Source organism: Schistocerca nitens, chromosome 7, assembly GCF_023898315.1.
Source record: "Schistocerca nitens isolate TAMUIC-IGC-003100 chromosome 7, iqSchNite1.1, whole genome shotgun sequence".
NCBI lineage: Eukaryota > Metazoa > Arthropoda > Insecta > Orthoptera > Acrididae > Schistocerca > Schistocerca nitens.
In genome coordinates this window covers 85140927-85163501 of record NC_064620.1, presented here as the reverse complement: position 1 = coordinate 85163501, position 22575 = coordinate 85140927, and the positions used below count along the sequence as shown (strand labels likewise).

The 22575-nt window shown below is 45.6% G+C and overlaps 1 protein-coding gene and 1 pseudogene across 1 annotated transcript in view; one reads left to right on the top strand and one right to left on the bottom strand.

The window, feature by feature from the left end:
• The window catches only part of LOC126194817 (transcription factor AP-2-beta), a 420874-nt gene that overhangs the window by 351644 nt on the left and 46655 nt on the right, over positions 1–22575 (top strand). The window lies entirely within an intron of this gene.
• On the bottom strand, positions 6811–6928 carry LOC126195929 (5S ribosomal RNA; annotated as a pseudogene).

The window sequence follows — 22575 nt, the reverse complement described above, 5'->3', positions numbered from 1 at the left end:
TTGATGGCTTTCTTTGCAAGGATTTTCCACGCTATCTGGTCGATGTAATGAATCCTAATTGTGGGATATTAAAGCGTTTATCAACATAACGATGCTCTTCTTTACACTAAGTTTCCCACGTTGTTGGCTCCTGTAATTGATGCTAATCTTGTGTCGTTAAAGTGATTACTGAGGTAAATACGTTCTGAGTGAATTTACATGCATGAAGGACTTCACGTTGTGTAGTATTTATTGCTAATTATTAGTCATTCCACAACACTGTGCTTAAATGCAGAAGCCGTAAGTGGTTTTTTTTTTCAGAGTTGCTGCTTATCGCCTGATAGCAGTATCGCCCACAGAAGTCATATGATTAAACGTCAGTAGTGAAGACTCCACCTTCAGATGGACTCCATTATTGATTAGGCGTTGCGGTTATTTCGGACACCGTGTTTCCTCACATTTAGCGAGCATAGTGAAATGATCATAGCTGAGTGATTAAAAAAAAACTGTCAAAGGTCTGAGTGGAGACGAACTGACCTCACTGCCAACACTTGTCTTCCTAAACTGCTGGCCACCGTAAATGCAACACCCTGAAGGAAGCATCCGAATCAAGTGAAATTTACACCATGAGTTTGCAGCGATGAGATATGCAACTGATTAGAATTTCAGCGCAGACGCACATCACGCGCGCCTGTGGCGCCACCTCATAGCGCCATTTAAGGTTTGGCGATTTCGACGAGTGTACGTTCGGCACGTGTGTTTACCTTGTGGTTGTTTCACAACGCGATCAGTTATGCCTCGTAGACAACAGCGAACACCTTTTGATCAAGTATCCGAACTCGACAGAGGAAGGATAGTGGCTTACCGAGATTGTGGATTATCATACAGAGAAATCGCTAGTCGTGTTGGACGAAACCAAACAACTGTAATGCGGATATGTGACCGTTCGATGCAGGAGGGTACGACGGACCGACGTGGTCGATCGCATTCACCTCGGTGCACCACTGCACATGCAGATAGGCAAATTGTGCGCATGGCAGTGACGGATCGCTCAGTGACATCCCGAACCATAGCACAGCACATTGCGTCTGTAACGCATCATCCAGTGTCTGCGCGTACCATTCGACGCCGTTTACAGCAGAGTGGTCTGTCCGCAAGACGTCCATTGCTTCGTCTACCATTGACGCAGAACCACAGACGTCTCCGTCGCCAATGGTGTGATGACAGACGGATGTGGACGGCAGAATGGAATGACGTTGTCTTTACTGACGAGGCACGCTTCTGTCTGCAGCACCACGATGGTCGGATTCGAGTGTGGAGACACCGTGGAGAGAGGATGCTGGACAGCTGCATTATGCACCGCCACACTGGTCTTGCACCGGGTATTATGGTATGGGGCGGTATTGGATATTACTCTCGCACGCCTCTAGTACGCATTGCCGGTACTTTAAATAGCCGGCGCTACATATCCGAGGTGCTGGAGCAAGTTGTCCTTCCTTACCTTCAGGGCTCGGCCACAGCCATATTTCAACAGGATAATGCGCGACCACACGTGGCACGCATTGTCCAAAGGTTCTTCGTCAATAACCAGATTGAATTGCTTCCCTGGCCGGCTCGCTCTCCGGATCTTTCGCCGATAGAAAACATGTGGTCCATGGTTGCTCAACGAGTGACCCAGATTACATCCCCAGCTGCCACACCAGATGATCTTTGGCAACGTGTGGAAACTGCTTGGGCTGTTGTACCCCAGGAACACATCCAACGTCTCTTTGACTCAATGCCGAGAAGTGTGGCAGCGGTGATCTCCAACAATGGCGGCAACTCTGGCTACTGATTCTGGCAGGAACCACATGTCACAGACGTCTGTAAACGTAATCATTTGATACTTGGTCAACATGTTACCTGAAAAATAAATCTTGTTGTGCTACCTCTTGTCTTTCTTGGTGTTGCATTTACGGTGGCCAGCAGTGTATGATATGTCAGTGTCTTAAGGTCGAGGTAAAGTTAGTTGCCTAAAGAAATGGCAATGTCGTTAGCAGTTAATTGAAATACCCGTTCGGTTATCTCGATGCCAGCTACTAGCAGACTATCTCAACGAATACCGTTGAGCGATGAACTGATTTCTCTGTCCACTCTTCACCCATATTATACGTACCCAGTTTGCTACGTGATACCTTACTTGAGTAATTTTTCTTGTTTTAGTATACACCATATTCTTTCAGCACCTAGCCAAGCCAACTAGAAAATGCTTACTCAGTGATCTATTCAAAGATGTAATTTGCAACTGACAGACTAACCACCTATCACCTTAACACTCATGCTAAATAAGCAAGGAAAAAAATTAAAGTAATTCTTATACAAGGGTAATCGCAAGTACTGGCGCTGCCTTCGCAAATATTACTGCAGTTTTCACCAACTGCGACGCAGCAAAATCAAAATGGCTCTGAGCACTATGGGACTTAACATCTGTGGTCATCAGTCCCCTAGAACTTAGAACTACTTAAACCCAACTAACCTAAGGACATCACACACATCCATGCCCGAGGCAGGGTTCGAACCTGCGACCGTAGCTGTCGTGCGGTTCCGGACTGAGCGCCTGAACCGCTAGACCACCGCGGCCGGCGGCGACGCAGCAGGCAATTCTTTATGATATACAAGCAGTTTAAAAACACGTGCCTCACATGCCTTGCTGAATAAAGATCTCGACCCTCTTGAAATACTGACTCCTGACGTTTCTTGTGTCAAAATCATCAGATTAAGACTCCCTAAGGTCCGTGTAATTTTGACCCTTAAGGGTTTGGGTTACCGTATTCACAGAGTGGGCAAAATAAAAATGTCACAGAAAATATATCTCGGCACCTTAAGTTAGGCAGTCCAACCTGCATCACCATCCCAGGTCTGGAAGATTTAAGTTGGGTTGCCTATTTTAAGGCACATGAAATATTTTCTGGGCCTATTTTGCCCAGCCTGTATAATTTCTAGTTCGTGCAACGAATGGTGGCTCCTTAAACGCGCTTAAGTGAGAGTAATGACCCTAAACAAGGGAAACAACCGGATATTCTCAGCTTACAACGTCCCGGCAGATTAAACTGTGTTCGCAGGAAATTTTGTGGAGCGAAAGATTCGTTATGGAAACAGTTCTCTAAACTGTGGCTTAGCCATTTACCCGCAGCCTTTTGTGAAGTCTGGATGGCAGGAGAAAGACACTGGCGGGGGCATAGCTTATAGGGCAGGTCGTGAGTCGTTTCTGGATAGGTCAGTTGGTACGGGCACGATACTCAGAAAGTGAGGTTCTGGGTTCGAATCCCGGTCCGGCACAGTTTTAATATGCCACGAAGATTCAAAACAGCACACTCTCCGTTGCAGAATGAAATATCCTTCCCACACTAAAGAATTAGTAGTAAAGGTGTACATAACTAGTGGTATTGTTGGATAATGGTATGACATGTTACGGACATAGGAAATCTATAATACATAGGACGCATGTAAGACACAGATATGTTTGTAGAATCCCGGAAAAAAGCTGTACATGTGTTAAAGACTTTCGTGTGTCCTAGTCTAAATATATACATCCAGTATTGATATACTTACCAAGTTACCCACAAGGAGACGTCACAGAATTTAGGGACCGTAAGAAGTATTTGTACCCAAAACGAAATAATAATGAACTGTTATTCAAGGTATACGTTGCGGCATTTCTTCCAACGTGCATATTAGCTAAGCCAAGATAAACAGAGATTAGAGTGCATACAGAGTCACACAGAATTAGTTTTGACCTCTTTTGTTTGGAATAGGAAAGAATGTGGCTAACTCTCTCTCTCTCTCTCTCTATTCGTTTAGTCGGTTCCGACTCTTCGTGACCCCATGAACCAAATCACGCCACTTTTTCCTGTCTTGCACTTTCTCCCGTAGACCTTCCAGGTTGGAACACATTGCTTCTGTGATGCCATCGATCCATCTCATCCTCTGACGTCCTCTTCTTCTAGTTCCTTCAATCTTCCCCAGCATTAATGTTTTTTCCAGCGAGGCATGCCTTCGCATTGTGTGTCCAAAGTAGGTCAGCTTTTGTTTTAAGATTAGACCTTCCAGGGAGAAATCTGGTTTAATTTGCTCCAATATTGATCTGTTGGTTCTCTTTGCCGTCCATGGAACTCTAAGAAGTTTCCTCCAACACCACAATTCGAAGGAGTCAATTCTTCGCCGTTCAGCCTTTCTAATGGTCCAGGTCTCACATCCATACATCACAACTGGAAAGACCATAGCCCTCACAATACGGATCTTTGTTGCTAGTGTTATATCTCTGGACCTTATAACCTTGTCGAGGTTTGACATCGCCTGTCTACCGAGCAACAGGCGTCTCCGGATTTCATGGCTGCAGTCACCGTCAGCAGAGATCTGGGAACCGAGATAACTGAATGTGGTCACTACCTCCATGGTTTCTCCTGCTATATCCCATGAATTGGTAGGTGTAGTTGCCATAATTTTCGTTTTCTTCACATTCAGCATAAGACCAGCCTTTTCACTTTCGTCTTTCACCTTCAGTAAGAGTGTTCTCAATTCTTCTTCACTTTCTGCCAACAGGATCGTATCATCCGCGTACCTGAGGTTGTTTACATTTATTCCAGCTATTTTAATTCCTGTTTCTCCTTCATCTAGCCTCGCATTCCTCATGACATGTTCTGCATACAGATTAAATAAGTACGGTGACAGTATGCAGCCTTGCCGGACCCCTTTCTGAATCTTTATCCATTTCGTTGCTCCATACATAGTTCTCACCGTGGCTTCTTGGTCAAGGTATAAACTCCGTATCAGATGAATGAGGTGATCTGGTACACTGGCTAACACACTATCTCAAAAAAGAAAGTGAAGCACTGAGAAGACATGGGCACTGTAACTTCCTAGACGTACACACCATTGGCGGGTATGCAAATTATTGGAGTTCCAACTCTGTCGCTGGTAAAACTGTCACCAGAGTGCGTTAGTGTTTTTTATGTTTTGTGCTGTTAACAGCCCTGATAGGGTATAAAACGGGCGCGAACAGTTGTTGTTCAGTGACCTCAAAGGACAGACGTTCAGTGTACGAGTGGGAAGACGCAATCGAACATCATAAACATCGCAGCAGGAATGCCACAGGGCTCAGTCCTTGGTCCTTTGTTGTGCTCTATCTACACCTCAGACATCCCGGATATGCCACGTGTTCAAAAGGTGGTATACGCTGATGACATAGTCTTCTACACCAGAAGCAGATGGCCACAAGCTGTCCATAATCGACTCCAGACAGCTTGTACGAACCTAGAAGACTGGGCCAGGCGATAGCGCATATGCTTCAATGCCACGAAAAGCGAGGCCATGGTCCTGACAAAACGCAAGCAAACCGCCATTCCAGAATTTCAGCTCTTCTGTGAGTCTATCTTGGTGTCACATTTGATTCGAAGCTCACATGGAATGCCTGCATCCAGGATGTGCGCAATATGACTTCTCAACGAGTTGGGGCACTCTACCCATTATTCAAAGTTATCTTTACACTTTCCGTTGAATGTGGCCTGAACATCTACCACCTCTTCGTTCGACCAGTGATAGATAACACCTCTCCCGTATGGGAAAATGCAGAGGATATGCACATCAACAAACTGCAGATCATCCAGGACAAAGCGTTGCGACGAATATTCCATGTGCCAGCCAACTTCCCGGATAAATTTCTCCATGAAGCAGCAGAGGAACTCAGAGTCAGGGAAAAAAATAAAAAAGACAGACACCTAGCTATACAGGAAAATAAGAGCCTCTAGGAATCTCCTCATTCAAGAACTAGGACAAACCGATGATAATGATTGTTACAAGCTGTCTGTAGCCTTACTGATCAAGCAGTAAGTCTACCCTAAGCAGATATGTATATTGCAACCCCTTATGACACATAAATAAAATGAAGTACCGGTACCTCACAAATAAAGACAATAGTAGTCCATGCCCTCGGGTAAACACTAACTTTTCCTGCAGTCCTCTCGAAGATAGGCGCAGCAACTGTTCAGTGATCACTATGAAGGTCACGGAGATGCTGCGTACTCGTGTGAGCATATGTTATCAGCGCCTGTCTGAAAGGATCCTCACTGTGGTCTCCATTTTGCCGGCTGGCCTAATCGAGCAGTATGCTGATTTGTGGGACATTTGGATTTCACAATGGCCCGATGCTGGACTGCATTGGAGCATGAGGGCAGGCAAACTTGTCATGGTTCCAATCGACCACGACTGACCAGCATAAAGAGAGGATTGCAGTACTGTGCTCCAAGCACATAGGCGCCTGTCGTCCGATAACAATGAATGGACATTCCGTATCATTCCACCCCACTGGTCAGAGAGACTGCAGGCATCTACGGAAGTACCGTCCCATGCGTAGTCTACCGCTAACACAACAACACAAACGACTGATTTTCTGGAGTGTTCCCTTGACTGGCAAGCAAGTACTTCTCTTGTCTGGTGTAGCACTACGTTCAGCGATGAATCGCGGTGCCTCACAACCCCAGAAATCATGATCAGCGAGTATGGTAGCGACCTAGGAAAGAGTTCTAATACTTGCAATGTTTTGTAGATGCACAGAGGTGTTGCTCTTGGAGAGTCGTCGGGTATGATTTTAAAAGTCACAGAACTAAACTAAACTCCTCCAGAACAGGCCATGAAGGCCCAACGGTACTGACCGGCCGCCGTGTCATCCTCAGCTCACAGACGTCACTGGATGCGGATATGGAGGGGCACGTGGTCAGCACACCGCTCTCCCGGCCGTATGTCAGCCGCTATTTCTCAATCAAGTAGCCTCACAAAGGCTGAGTGCACCCCGCTTGCCAACAGCGCTCGGCAGACTGGATGGTCACCCATCCAAGTACTAGCCCAGCCCGACAGCGCTAAACTTCGGTGATCTGACGGGAACCGGTATTACCACTGCGGCAAGGCCGTTGGCCGACTTTGTCACATGTCACATCTAATGCGACGGTGCTGTAGTGGCATTTTCCAACAGAACAATGCTCCTCGACACATGATATGTATCTCTATGAACTGTCTGTTCAATGTTAAGCTACCTCTGGTGCCAGGAAGATCCCCAGATCTGTCCTTAATAGAACATGGGTGGTACCAGCTCGTCGTCAGTTCCATCCTAGCGCCAGTATCTACACTCCTGGAAATTGAAATAAGAACACCGTGAATTCATTGTCCCAGGAAGGGGAAACTTTATTGACACATTCCTGGGGTCAGATACATCACATGATCACACTGACAGAACCACAGGCACATAGACACAGGCAACAGAGCATGCACAATGTCGGCACTAGTACAGTGTATATCCACCTTTCGCAGCAATGCAGGCTGCTATTCTCCCATGGAGACGATCGTAGAGATGCTGGATGTAGTCCTGTGGAACGGCTTGCCATGCCATTTCCACCTGGCGCCTCAGTTGGACCAGCGTTCGTGCTGGACGTGCAGACCGCGTGAGACGACGCTTCATCCAGTCCCAAACATGCTCAATGGGGGACAGATCCGGAGATCTTGCTGGCCAGGGTAGCTGACTTACACCTTCTAGAGCACGTTGGGTGGCACGGGATGCATGCGGACGTGCATTGTCCTGTTGGAACAGCAAGTTCCCTTGCCGGTCTAGGAATGGTAGAACGATGGGTTCGATGACGGTTTGGATGTACCGTGCACTATTCAGTGTCTCCTCGACGATCACCAGTGGTGTACGGCCAGTGTAGGAGATCGCTCCCCACACCATGATGCCGGGTGTTGGCCCTGTGTGCCTCGGTCGTATGCAGTCCTGATTGTGGCGCTCACCTGCACGGCGCCAAACACGCATACGACCATCATTGGCACCAAGGCAGAAGCGACTCTCATCGCTGAAGACGACACGTCTCCATTCGTCCCTCCATTCACTCCTGTCGCGACACCACTGGAGGCGGGCTGCACGATGTTGGGGCGTGAGCGGAAGACGGCCTAACGGTGTGCGGGACCGTAGCCCAGCTTCATGGAGACGGTTGCGAATGGTCCTCGCCGATACCCCAGGAGCAACAGTGTCCCTAATTTGCTGGGAAGTGGCGGTGCGGTCCCCTACGGCACTGCGTAGGATCCTACGGTCTTGGCGTGCATCCGTGCGTCGCTGCGGTCCGGTCCCAGGTCGACGGGCACGTGCACCTTCCGCCGACCACTGGCGACAACATCGATGTACTGTGGAGACCTCACGCCCCACGTGTTGAGCAATTCGGCGGTACGTCCACCCGGCCTCCCGTATGCCCACTATACGCCCTCGCTCAAAGTCCGTCAACTGCACATACGGTTCACGTCCACGCTGTCGCGGCATGCTACCAGTGTTAAAGACTGCGATGGAGCTCCGTATGCCACGGCAAACTGGCTGACACTGACGGCGGCGGTGCACAAATGCTGCGCAGCTAGCGCCATTCGACGGCCAACACCGCGGTTCCTGGTGTGTCCGCTGTGCCGTGCGTGTGATCATTGCTTGTACAGCCCTCTCGCAGTGTCCGGAGCAAGTATGGTGGGTCTGACACACCGGTGTCAATGTGTTCTTTTTTCCATTTCCAGGAGTGTAGTTGTAACAGTTGTGGGTCAGCTTGCCTCAGAAGAGGATGCAACTGGATCAGTACATGTATCCAGACCAGAGTGAGTGCACCACCGTACTGGTAAGTGGGTTCGTACTGCCAAGTTCTTTGGAAATTTGACACGATTTTGTGACCACTGAAATAGCATCGCTTACCCTCTCAAGCGGTGATGTTCCATTTCGGTTGCCCCTCCTTCTCTTCTGGGTGCTTCACATTTGTTGTTGCTTGTGAAAATTTCTCCCGCCCGGATCCGAACTGCCAGTCTCCGAGTGTAGTTACATGGTACTGGCTTCAGCTAAATTATTGAGAATAAAAATAAAAAGCGCCCTTATGTAAGTCACTGAGCAGACAGATAGAGAAGTATCCCTTCCCACGCCGTGCTGTGTACTCGGACTGCGAGGTACTCGTTGCCGCTGCTCGCTCAAAATCAGGCCGTGGAGAACAATGCTGATGGAGGCGGTGGCGCTGTTATCGTCGGCGAGACCTGTCGGTGCGGCTGGGAGTGAGAGACAAATGAGCGGCCGATTACCGAGCAGCGGCCAGCGGGGGGGCCGGCACACCACAACACAGCGGAGGTCAGCCGTGACCCGGCGCTGACCCGGCAGGTGGCGCGCGCGACCGCCCACGCCAGCAGGTGTGGCCGTAAGGTGCACAAGGACCCCTCGCCTGCCCGAGGTGCTCTGGCGCTGGTTGTCACGCGCTCACTGCCCGGATCAAAACACACCAGTGAAATGAAGCAATGATCCCGATTGAACCAAGTCTTAAAAGTATACATTATTTATGTTTTTGGATAGGGTCCTCGCTGGCCGCGGTGGTCTAGCGGTTCTAGGCGCGCAGTCCGGAACCGCGCAACTGCTACGGTCGCAGGTTCGAATCCTGCCTCGGGCATGGATGTGTGTGATGTCCTTAGGTTGGTTAGGTTTAAGTAGTTCTAAGTTCTAGGGGACTGATGACCACAGAAGTTAAGTCCCGTAGTGCTCAGAGCCATTTGAACCATTTTTTTGAATAGGGTCCGCCTTTATCAAAACACAATTTTGTTTTTTAACCCAAACATGTTTCAATGCAGTTGCAGCATCTTAAGTGGGCTTTTATTTTTCATCTGTTAAAGATAAACATCGTTCTAAAATGTTTGTATAAATGTAACTATTAGTTTTTAAATCGTAATTACAGATGTGACTTCTGAAATTTTCTCGCGTATTTGTTCTAATAATTTCCGGGTATGCAGCCGGATCCCGTCGACATTCTGCCACGATATTTCGGCCCAGAGACGTCCGGCCATCATCAGGTCAGTACACAACTACTAAAAAGCCCAGGTGCAGTCGCGGTATTTATGCCGAATCTCGCGCATGCGAAATGTACTGACATCCTACAGCGCATGCGTCAGGTGTTGACATGCGCGGCATAGCCGAGTTGTACGTGCTGCCCTCGGTGGTGAAAGTAAAATATCATCTAGTCCTTGAGTATCGAACGACACCGTCGATTCCGCTGTGATAGTATAATTTTAATAACGGGATTCCACTTTTTATCAAGCTGAAAGCCGTTCTCACGATTTATAAGATTATCGGCAAGACATATTTCCACTGATTCTTTGATTACGGAATCCCAAAATCCGGAAACCGGAGCTAAAATTTTTTGTTCCATTGTATTCCATTGAATGTCCCAAAGAAATACAGTGCTCTGCTACTGCCGATTTTGACGGTTTCCGCAGACCGGTGTATCTTTCATATTCTGTACATCGTGCATGGACAGTTCTTGTTTTCTGGACAATATATGCCCGGGTTCGATTCCCGGCGAGGTCAGGGATTTTCTATGCCTCGTGATGACTGGGTGTTGTGTGATGTCCTTAGGTTAGTTAGGTTTAAGTAGTTCTAAGTTCTAGGGGACTGATGACCATAGATGTTAAGTCCCATAGTGCTCAGAGCCATTTGAGCCATTTGAGCCAATATATGCAGAGCCACATTCACAAGGAATTTTGTAGACGCCTGCTTTGGAATCCTGTTATTAAAATTATACAATCACAGCGGAATCGACAGCGTCATTCGATACTCAATGACTAGATGATATTTTACTTTCACCACCGAGGGCAGCACGTACAACTCGGCTATGCCGCGCATGTCAACACCTGACGCATGCGCTGTAGGATGCCAGTACATTCCGCATGCGCGAGATTCGGCATAAATACCGCCACTGCACCTGGGCTCTACAGTAGTTGTGTACTGACCTGATGATGGCCGGACGTCTCTGGGACGAAATATCGTGGCAGAATGTTGACGGGATCCGGCTGCATACCCGGAAATTATTAGAAGACGTAATTACAGATATTTGAAAAACACACAAATTATGAATTCATACCTTTTTACCAAACGGTGTGGTTTTTATGATGTGTTGGGTTTCTACAGTGACTGTTTTGCTCCACAGTTTGTCATCTGCAACCGCTTATACCTTAAAGTAGATAAATTGTTTAAGCCAAAAATTACGATTTGAAAAATTGTTATTTCTATGCCTGAAATTATTTAATTCTATGTGTGTGTGTGTGTGTGTGTGTGCGTGTGTGTGTGTGTGTGTGTGTGTGTTGGTTCAAATGGCTCTGAGCACTATGGGACTCAACTGCTGTGGTCATTAGTCCCCTAGAACTTAGAACTACTGAAACCTAATTAACCTAAGGACATCACAAACATCCATGCCCGAGGCAGGATTCGAACCTGCGACCGTAGCAGTCGCACGTGTGTGTGTGTATTTACGTAATGTTTCACTTACATTTTCTTTTCCTCCACCTTCATCACTCTCAAACACTATATATAAAGTTGCCACTGTCACTGTCACTGTTCCACTGTTTACCAGCTGTAAAAAATACTTGGAGGGTAGTGGAACAGTTGAAGGCGTAAAAACAAGATGGCTGACAGTGGAACAGTTGAAGGTGTTCCTGGCGGTTGTTCTGAATCTTTCAGAGGCATCTATGATTTTGTGTGTGTGTATGTGTCTGTGAAAAGGGGGAGAGAGAGAGAGAGAGAGAGAGAGAGAGAGAGAGCGAGAGAGAGAGAGGGGGGGGGGGGGGTTCAAAAATGGTTCAAATGGCTCTGAGCACTATGGGACTTAACATCTGAGGTCATCAGTCCCCTAGAACTTAGAACTACTTAAACCTAACTAACCTAAGGACATCACACACATCCATGCCTGAGGCAGGATTCGAACCTGCGACCGTAGCGGTCGCGCGGTTCCAGACTGACGCGCCTAGAACCGCTCGGCCACACTAGCCAGGGGGGGGGGGGGTGACAGGAGGTTTTAGGATTGTGTGTGTGTGTGTGTGTGTGTGTGTGTGTGTGTGTGTGTGTGTGTGTGTAAAAAGGGAGAGAGAGAGAGAGAGTGAGTGTGACAGTAGGTTTTATGGTTTATTATTATTATTATTTTATTTATTTATTTATTTATTTATTTATTTTACTTTGTTTGTGTGTATGGGTGTGTGTGGGGGGGGGGGGGCTTGGGTTGGGGGGAAGGGGTGAGAGCTTTATAGGTTGGTCTCCTCTAATAATTCTTTGAGGGCACAACAGTCATGGACTGTGCGGCTGGTCCCGGCGGAGGTTCGAGTCCTCCCTCGGGCATGGCTGTGTGTGTTTGTCCTTAAGCTAATTTAGGTTAAGTAGTGTGTAAGCTTAGGGACTGATGGCCTTAGCAGTTAAGTCCCATAAGATTTCACACACGTTTGAACATTTGAATTCTTCGAGGGCAGAGAACAGAGTACCATTGCAGAGTGCTGCGTATTCATTTATCACTTGTTTGCCTTCCACTATGGCTTTTTGTATCTGATAATTTTCTTCAATTATTAGTTTTTGTGGGGGGCTGTTGCTGCATTTGAGAATACATGTCCATTAAAATAGCAGCACCATGCAGGCGGCATGCGACTAACGTCATACTGGCATGGAGTGTACTACTGTAACCCAGAGGCTTTACTGAGGCGTGTAAGGCACCTGTACAAGCCTCACTGTCCGGTCACAAAGAGAGAATTAAATTAAAATCGCGTTCCCAGTCCCGAATTCGTATTGCTTAGGTAATAAAAAGAGTTTAGTGATAGTAGTCACAGGCCTACAGGGTGTTTCACAATTCATGTTACTTCTAGAGGTTGTAGAGGGAACTTACAAGGGAACCTCCCCATCGCACCCCCCTCAGATTTAGTTATAAGTTGGCACAGTGGGTAGGCCTTCAAAAACTGAACACAGATCAATCGAGAAAACAGGAAGAAGTTGTGTGGAACTATGAAAAAATAAGCAAAATATACAAAGTGAGTAAGCGATGGCTAACATAAGCAACATAAAGGAGAATTTGAGCCCAGGAGCACGGTGGTCCCGTGGTTAGCGTGAGCAGCTGAGAAACGTGAGGTCCTAGGTTCAAGTCTTCCCTCGAGTGAAAATTTTACGTTCTTTATTTTCGCAAAGTTATGATCTGTCCGTTTGTTCATTGACGTCTCTGTTCACTGTAATGAGTTTAGTGTCTGTGTTTTGCGACCGCACCGCAAAACCGTGCGATTAGTAGACGAAAGGACGTGCCTCTCCAATGGGAACCGAAAACATTTGATCGCAAGGTCATAGGTCAACCGATTCTTCCAAAGTGAAACACGTCTGATATATTCTATACCACACTCGTGGCGGCATGTGCGTCACATGATAGAAATATGTTATCGACCCACCTAACTTGTACACTTGGCGAATGGGTAAAAAGATTTTTCTACCTTGCTCGATTTAGGTTTTCTTGTGCATGTGATAATCACTCCCAAAAAAGTGATGAAAACATAAGAGTTTGTCACATAAACTGAAAATAAAAAATTAAAATTTTCACTCGAGGGAGGACTTGAACCAAAGACTTCTCGTTCCGCAGCTGCTCACGCTAACCGCGAGACCACGGCGCTCCCGAGGCCTCACTCCCTGTGATATTGTATATCTTACGCGTGGACTACTCAGTTTGTATATTTTGCTTATTTTTACATAGTTCCACACAACTTCTTCCTGTTTTCTCGATTGATCTGTGTTCAGTTTTTCAAGGCCTGTCCACTGTGCCAACTTATAACTAAATCTGAGGGGGGTGCGATGGGGAGGTTCCCTTGTTAGTAGATGGAGTTTTGCATAGGAACCCATGTTCGGGAACGTCATCCAACGACGCTACAGAGCGTCAAAGTTATAGGCACCGGTGCCTGTAAATTTATGAATATGCAGGGAGATTTCGTGATGATCTTATAAGCTTTGTACGAGGCGTGTTTTTTAAGTAAGTACCGTTTTGAAATTTAAAAAAAAGACTGGCTAAGATATCTCAATAATTTTATTTTTAGCCCGCATCTCGTGGTCGTGCGGTAGCATTCTCGCTTCCCACGCCCGGGTTCCCGTGTTCGATTCCCGGCGGGGTCAGGGATTTTCTCTGCCTCGTGATGGCTGGGTGTTGTGTGCTGTCCTTAGGTTAGTTAGGTTTAAGTAGTTCTAAGTTCTAGGGGACTGATGACCATAGATGTTAAGTCCCATAGTGCTCTGAACCATTTTTTATTTTTACATGAAAGCCTGTACCTTAATCTACTTTTCTACATAATTTCCGTCAATATTGAGGCGCTTGTCATAACACTGTACCAGTTTTTGAATACCCTCCTCATAGAAGTCTGCCGCCTGACTTGTTAACCACTGCGTCACCACTGTTTTGACTTCGTCATCGTCTTGAAGACGCTGACCGCCCAGGTGTTTCTTCAAGTGCATGAACAGATGGTAGTCACTGGGCGCAAGATCGGGGCTGTACGGAGGATGATTTCGAGTTTCCCATCGAAAAGATGTGATGAGATCTTTGGTCTGATTCGCCACATGCGGACGGGCATTGCCTTGCAGCAAAACGATGCCCTTGCTCAACTTCCATGGACTGTTGCTTTGATTCTGGTGTGACGTAGGCCACCCAGGTTTCATCGCCCGTAACAATTTAGCTTGAGAAATCATCACCGTCGTTGTGGTACCGCTAAAGGAAGTCAATGCACTGTCTAAACGTTTGGTTTTGTGCACATCCGTCGACATTTTCGGTACCCAACGTGCGCACAATTTTCGGTAATTCAAGTGCTCGGTCACAATGCCATACAAAACACTACGAGAAACATTAGGAAAGTCATCCCGCAAGGAGGAAATCGTAAAGCACCTGTTTTCTCTCACCTTATTGTCCACTTCCTGCACCAAACTTTCATTAACGACCGAAGGACGCCCACTTCGTTGTTTTGTGAAGCCATCTTTAAATGCTCTCACCCACTTTCTTACCATTCCATGACTCATAATGTTTTCTCCGTAAACTGCATAGATCTCACAATGAATATCGATCACTTTTAGGCCTTTATTACTAAGAAATCTTATAACAGCCCGTACTTCACAGTCGGCGGGACTCACGATTATCGGAGGCATCTTAAACACTCCGTGCAAACGTAAACAAGGAAGAATCATACTGTAATGGCGTCAGTGCGTAGATTAAGGTACAGGCTTTCAGGTAAAAATAAAATTATTAAGATATCTTAGCATGTCTTTTTTTAATTTCAAAACGGTACTTACTTTAAAAAAACAAGCCTCGTAGGATGATGGAGAAGGATAACTGTATCAATTTGAGGTAAGCATCCCTGTATTGGAAACGACCGAGTCGAAAGTTTTAAGCGAAAACTGTTCTGATACGTACCTCTGACACTGAAATACATGTACAGGTACTGTTACTGCGAAGATTGTAGGGTAGTCAACATTGAGAGGCGCCAGTATGGACTAAAACAAGGAAAACATGTCCAGTAAACATGGGCTCTAAAATGCATACCAGAGGAGTTGTGAGCACTCGTTCATCTTCGCTACTGTGAAACACATCTCCTCTACTGAATAAGTGCTCAAAGCTCTTAGCTATGCATTTTAAAGCCCTTGTTTACTAGACATTATTTTCTTCTGTTGGTCCATACTTCCACCCCTGAAAGTTGCCTACACTACAGTTTTATTAGGAACACTACCAGTACAAACATTCCACAGTCAGAGGTATCAAAAGGTTTTCGCTTACGAGGTGCGGCTAGAAAAAAACCGGACTGATGCTGGAAAAAACATTTATTTACAATTATTTACAATTTCATGTTATTTCCTTCAATGTACTCTCCTCCTCGGTCTCTACACCGCTCCATACGAATTTTCCACTGTTCATAGCAATGCTGCAGATCATTTTCGGTAAGTCCATACATTACTTCCGACGCTTTTTCTTTTACTGCTTCAACAGTCTCAAATCTAGTTCCTTTCAAAGCTGACTTGACTTTAGGGAAAAGAAAAAAGTCACAGGGAGCCAAATCAGGTGAGTAGGGTGGATGATCTAAGATGGGAATGTTGTGTTTTGCCAAAAACGTCTTCACTGACAACGCACTGTGAGCTGGGGCATTGTCTTGGTGAAGGATCCATGACTTTTTTCTCCACAAATCGTTGCGTTTTCTCCGTACTCGCTCACGTAGGGTAGCCAGGACGCTAATGTAGTAATGCTGATTCACTGTTTGTCCCTCTGGTACCCAATCAATGTGCACAATCCCTTTGATGTCAAAAAAAAAAAACAATCATCATTGCCTTGAATTTCGATTTTGACATTCGTGCTTTTTTTTGTCGTGGAGAACCAGGAGTTTTCCAATGCATCGATTGGCGTTTAGTTTCGGGATCGTAAGTAAAAAACCACGATTCATCGCAAGTAATAACATTTTGTAAGAAGGTGGGATCACTTTCAATGTTTTCCAGGATGTCAGAACAAATCCTTCTTCGGCGTTCCTTCTGTTCAATTGTGAGACACTTTGGAACCATTTTTGAACACACTTTGTTCATGTTGAAACTTTCATGAAGAATCTGCCTAACACTTTCCTTGTCAAATCCTGTTAACTCAGACACTGCTCTGATTGTTAAACGGCGATCTTGTCGAACAAGTTTACCGATTTTTTCAATGTTTGCATCAGTTCTTGCTGACAATGGTCTGCCAGTGCGAATGTCATCACTGGTGTCTTCGCGGCCATCTTTAAATCGTTTAAACCACTCAAACACTTGTGTTCGCGATAAACAATCATCGCCGTACACTTGTTGTAACATTACAAACGTTTCACTTGCAGATTTTCCTAGTTTGAAACAAAATTTGATGTTAACACGCTGTTCTTTCTGTACACTCAACATTTTCCGACGCACAGACAAAACGTCAACTACTTAAAACAGACGCCACGGGCAGACTGAGTGCAGGAGGCAGATGAAACTCGAGCAGTAGGCGGAGCGAGAGTCACGTGACAGGCCACGCGACTTTCAGCCTTATTACATTCGTTTTATTGTTTCACCAGTACTAGTCCGGTTTTTTTCTAGCCACACCTCGTATATCTTTCGACTCGTTTGTTTCCGGTAGGCGTCCCTTACAGATATCCTTCTCAATCATCCTAGTCTGTAACGTCATCACGGAATCACATTCATTTACAGGCACTGGCCACCTCCAATCAAATTGGCTGTAGTGGCCTTTCTCTGTCGGAGGAGGGACACTGCTATGCTATTTCCGACGATACAAAACTATCGAGACCCGCTCTCCCAATTCGCATTTCGTTGCAGTTCTTAGTCGGTTTCATTCCGCTACTAGCAATAATGCGGGAATTGCGGCCATTTCATTGCACATGTGCAGGCTTCCATCACTCGGGAAGCAACCACGTGTGAATTCAATCAGCTTTATCCGTGATGTTTATGAGTGGAACACTCCTGGAACTTCAGCCGTGATTAACATGCAGATATGCTACAGGGTGTTTCAAAAATGACCGGTATATTTGAAACGGCAATAAAAACTAAACGAGCAGCGATAGAAATACACCGTTTGTTGCAATATGCTTGGGACAACAGTACATTTTCAGGCAGACAAACTTTCGAAATTACAGTAGTTACAATTTTCAACAACAGATGGTGCTGCGGTCTGGGAAACTCTATAGTACGATATTTTCCACATATCCACCATGCGTAGCAATAATATGGCGTAGTCTCTGAATGAAATTACCCGAAACCTTTGACAACGTGTCTGGCGGAATGGCTTCACATGCAGATGAGATGTACTGCTTCAGCTGTTCAATTGTTTCTGGATTCTGGCGGTACACCTGGTCTTTCAAGTGTCCCCACAGAAAGAAGTCACAGGGGTTCATGTCTGGCGAATAGGGAGGCCAATCCACGCCGCCTCCTGTATGTTTCGGATAGCCCAAAGCAATCACACGATCATCGAAATATTCATTCAGGAAATTAAAGACGTCGGCCGTGCGATGTGACCATCTTGCATAAACCACGAGGTGTTCGCAGTGTCGTCTAAGGCAGTTTGTAACGCCACAAATTCACGAAGAATGTCCAGATAGCGTGATGCAGTAATCGTTTCGGATCTGAAAAATGGGCCATTGATTCCTTTGGAAGAAATGGCGGCCCAGACCAGTACTTTTTGAGGATGCAGGGACGATGGGACTGCAACATGGGGCTTTTCGGTTCCCCATATGCGCCAGTTCTGTTTATTGACGAAGCCGTCCAGGTAAAAATAAGCTTCGTCAGTAAACCAAATGCTGCCCACTTGCATATCGCCGTCATCAATCCTGTGCACTATATCGTTAGCGAATGTCTCTCGTGCAGCAGTGGTAGCGGCGCTGAGGGGTTGCCGCGTTTGAATTTTGTATGGATAGAGGTGTAAACTCTGGCGCATGAGACGATACGTGGACGTTGGCGCCATTTGGACCGCAGCTGCAACACGGCGAACGGAAACCCGAGGCCGCTGTTGGATCACCTGCTGCACTAGCTGCGCGTTGCCCTCTGTGGTTGCCGTACGCGGTCGCCCTACCTTTCCAGCACGTTCATCTGTCACGTTCCCAGTCCGTTGAAATTTTTCAAACAGATCCTTTATTGTATCGCTTTTCGGTCCTTTGGTTACATTAAACCTCCGTTGAAAACTTCGTCGTGTTGCAACAACACTGTGTTCTAGGCGGTGGAATTCCAACATCAGAAAAATCCTCTGTTCTAAGGAATAAACCATGTTGTCTACAGCACACTTGCACGTTGTGAACAGCACACGCTTACAGCAGAAAGACGACGTACAGAATGGCGCACCCACAGACTGCGTTGTCTTCTATATCGTTCACATCACTTGCAGCGCCATCTGTTGTTGAAAATTGTAACTACTGTAATTTCGAAAGTTTGTCCGCCTGAAAATGTACTGTTGTCCCAAGCATATTGCAACAAACGGTGTATTTCTATCGCTGCTCGTTTAGTTTTTATTGCCGTTTCAAATATACCGGTCATTTTTGAAACACCCTGTATTTGCAATGCGAGCAGCCGCTGCTACGATGCCGTGACTGCTAAGGCGATAAGCTTTGCCCCTGACTGTGTGTTCTTATTACGTGACTCATCATAGCTAACTACATTCTTTCGTTGTTCTCAATCCTCAACAGTTTGTCCGATTATCACTCTCTCTAGGGACTGGATGAGTTATCGTTGTTTCTGATTTGGTTCTCAGTGTTTCTGTAGTATATTTATCTAACCCTGCAGCAAGTCTGTAGCTTGCCATATAGGCCAGAATTGTGCGTTGACTAAATTACATTCTTTGAAAGAAGACTACATCGCATTTATGTGTTTTATTGTGAACATATTTAATTTCAATTTACTGTCCGTTTCTGGGCTGTATTTGTCTCTCTCTCCCCTTCACGAATTAAGTCATTTATGCAGGCAGTGGAATTCCGCGCTGTAGGTGACGAACGCTGACGTCCCCACTCTCCAGGGAACAGAAGATTAGCAGATGAGTTTTTGTCCCCTGATGAGGAATTCAGTGACAGGTAGTTCATCTGATTTCCATCCTGTAAACCTACAGCCCCAAACCAAAGCAAACGATATGATCCATACGACTTGCTTGCTTGCTTGCGCAAATGATTAGCATTCCAGCATAACCGCACAAATTAGTGGATTCTGAGGTACAGTGGCCACTCTGAGCGAAATTGAATTTTCATCAAATCATGGGCACTGGTAGAAGCTTGCCGCTTACACATTTTGAATCTACATATCATCAGGCACCACACAAAATAATTTTAGGTGAAAAAGAAAATATGTGGGAATTACATGTATGTTTTGAAAGTTTACACTGCCCAAGGTGATATGGCCAATGCTATAGAAAAAGGATCCCATGTTTGTTGTTCTGACTTGCAGACATATTTTCTAGGCGTCGTGATGCCCTAATACGTGAAATGACGCAAAGTGTCTGCAGCTTCCTATCGGATTTTTGCATTAGGCCAAATATAACGAAACACACACGGTTGTAAATAATACGACTCTATTCAAAATCGTCACAAAAGGATAGTTTTGTATATATCTGTAAAAGTGTTTAGAAGTTGCGAGGGTACGGAGACGCGAATTATTAAATCGGGAGTTCGTAAAATACGTGCCCCATAGCAACTGGTGTAATTGAGAAATCGCGGTTATTTGGTAGGTGGTTAAGTTTAAGTTACGTTATTAGGGTTAGTCGGACTATTGTGACCTTTCTGGGCCCGCTGTGTTTGGAATTTTTGTTTCTTGTGCGACCTGTAATGCGTGTGAAAAGGTGTACGACATGACTATGGTCGGACGACAGGACTTTACAGACTTTGAACGCAAAATGGTAGTTGGAGCTAGATGCATGGGACTTCCCATTTCGGAAATCGTTAGGGATTTCAATAATCCGCGCTCCACAGTGTCAAGAGTGTGCTGCGTATGCCAAATTTCAGGCATTTACCTCTCACCGTGGACTACACAGTGGGCACCGCCTTCACTGAACGACCGAGAGCAGCGGCGTTTGTGTAGAGTTGTTGGTGCTAACGCCGGCCGCGGTGGTCTCGCGGTTCTAGGCGCGCAGTCCGGAACCGTGCGACTGCTACGGTCGCAGGTTCGAATCCTGCCTCGGGCATGGGTGTGTGTGATGTCCTTAGGTTGGTTAGGTTTAAGTAGTTCTAAGTTGTAGGGGACTGATGACCACAGCAGTTGAGTCGCATAGTGCTCAGAGCCATTTTTTTTGTTGGTGCTAACAGACAAGCAACACTGCGTGGAGTAACCGCACACAGCAATGTGGGATGTACGACGAACGTATAAGTGAGCGCCGTGCGGCGAAATTTGGCGTTAATGGGTTACGGCAGCAGACGACCGACGCGAGTGCCTTTGCTAACAGCAAGACATCGTCTGCAGTGCCTCCCCTGGGCTCGTGAGCATATCGGCTGGACCCTACACGGCTGGAAAACCAAACCCTGGTCAGATGAGTCTCGATTTCAATTGGTAAAAGATGGTGGTAGGGTTCGAGTGTGCCACAGACCCCACGAAGTCCGAGGCAAGATGGTGGTGGCTCCATATTGGTGTGGGCTGTGTTTACGTGGAATGGACTAGATATTCTGTTATTTTCGGCTACTTGGTGACCATTTGCAGCCATTCATGGACTTGATGTTCCCAAACAACGATGGAATTTTTAAGGATGAAAATGCGCTATCTCAGCAAGCCAGAATTGTGCACTATCGGTTTGAAAACTATTCTGGACACTTCGAGCGAATGATTTGGCAACCCAGATCAAATGGTTCAAATGGCTCTGAGCACTATGGGACTCAACTGCTGAGGTCATAAGTCCCCTAGAACTTAGAACTACTTAAACCTAACTAACCTAAGGACAAAACACACATCCATGCCCGAGGCAGGATTCGAACCTGCGACCGTAGCGGTCGCGCGGATCCAGACTGTAGCGCCAGAACCGCTCGGCCACCAGCGGCCGGCTCAACCCAGATCGTTCAACATGAATCCCATAGAACATTTGTGGGACATAATCAAGAGCTCATTTCGTGCATAAAACCCTGTATTTTTTGTGGATGTAGTAGTACTATTTATTTATGTATGTATTTATTTATTTATTTCATTAACAGTACAGATTAACCCACCACCTTGAAATGTAAGGTGGGTCGTATGCTTCCGAATCTAATACCAAAGACTTCTCATTGTTACAGTCTTATTGGTATACAGTTGTTTTAAATAATATAAAGAACATAATATATAAAGATTCATCTGCGGTTACAGCGAATTGAATGCTTAACAATTGTTAAAATGATTCCATACATTTTGTTACTACATAGTTGATGAGAATATAATTTATACAATGCAAATGTCAAAGAAAAAGAAAAAAAAGAAAATGTAACACAATGAGAGTGGTTAAGAATAATTTGTAAAATATAGAGGGAAGTGATATGCTGTATTTGGATGAGTAATACAGTCTGAGTAGCATGTTGGTTAGTAATGGCCTATTTCTATCTATTTCAGATGAGAAGGTCTCGGTATAACCTCGAGCTATTCTCATCTGAAATGGCTTGCGCTAATGTATGTTTACACAGATTATACAGATTAAATGTTGATTGAGCACTTCATACATGGAATACATGAATCTTAGCTTCACATGGGAAATCCACTTATGTTTGTAACTTGTTAGTTGAAATAGAATATAGTTCATTGCTACGTGAATGCATTATTCCGTAAATAACTTAATACATTTCTGATACACGAAATTCATTCATTATAGCTTTGAGCAGACAAGAGAATATACTTCTGTCTGCGCATAATAAGACGAGCAATACATTACTACTTGTGTGCAGTATACAGGGTGATTCAAAAAGAATACCACAACTTTAAAAATGTGTATTTAATGAAAGAAACATAATATAACCTTCTGTTATACATCATTACAAAGAGTATTTAAAAAGGTTTTTTTTCACTCAAAAACAAGTTCAGAGATGTTCAATATGGCCCCCTCCAGACACTCGAGCAATATCAACCCGATACTCCAACTCGTTCCACACTCTCTGTAGCATATCAGGCGTAACAGTTTGGATAGCTGCTGTTATTTCTCGTTTCAAATCATCAATGGTGGCTGGGAGAGGTGGCCGAAACACCATATCCTTAACATACCCCCATAAGAAAAAATCGCAGGGGGTAAGATCAGGGCTTCTTGGAGGCCAGTGATG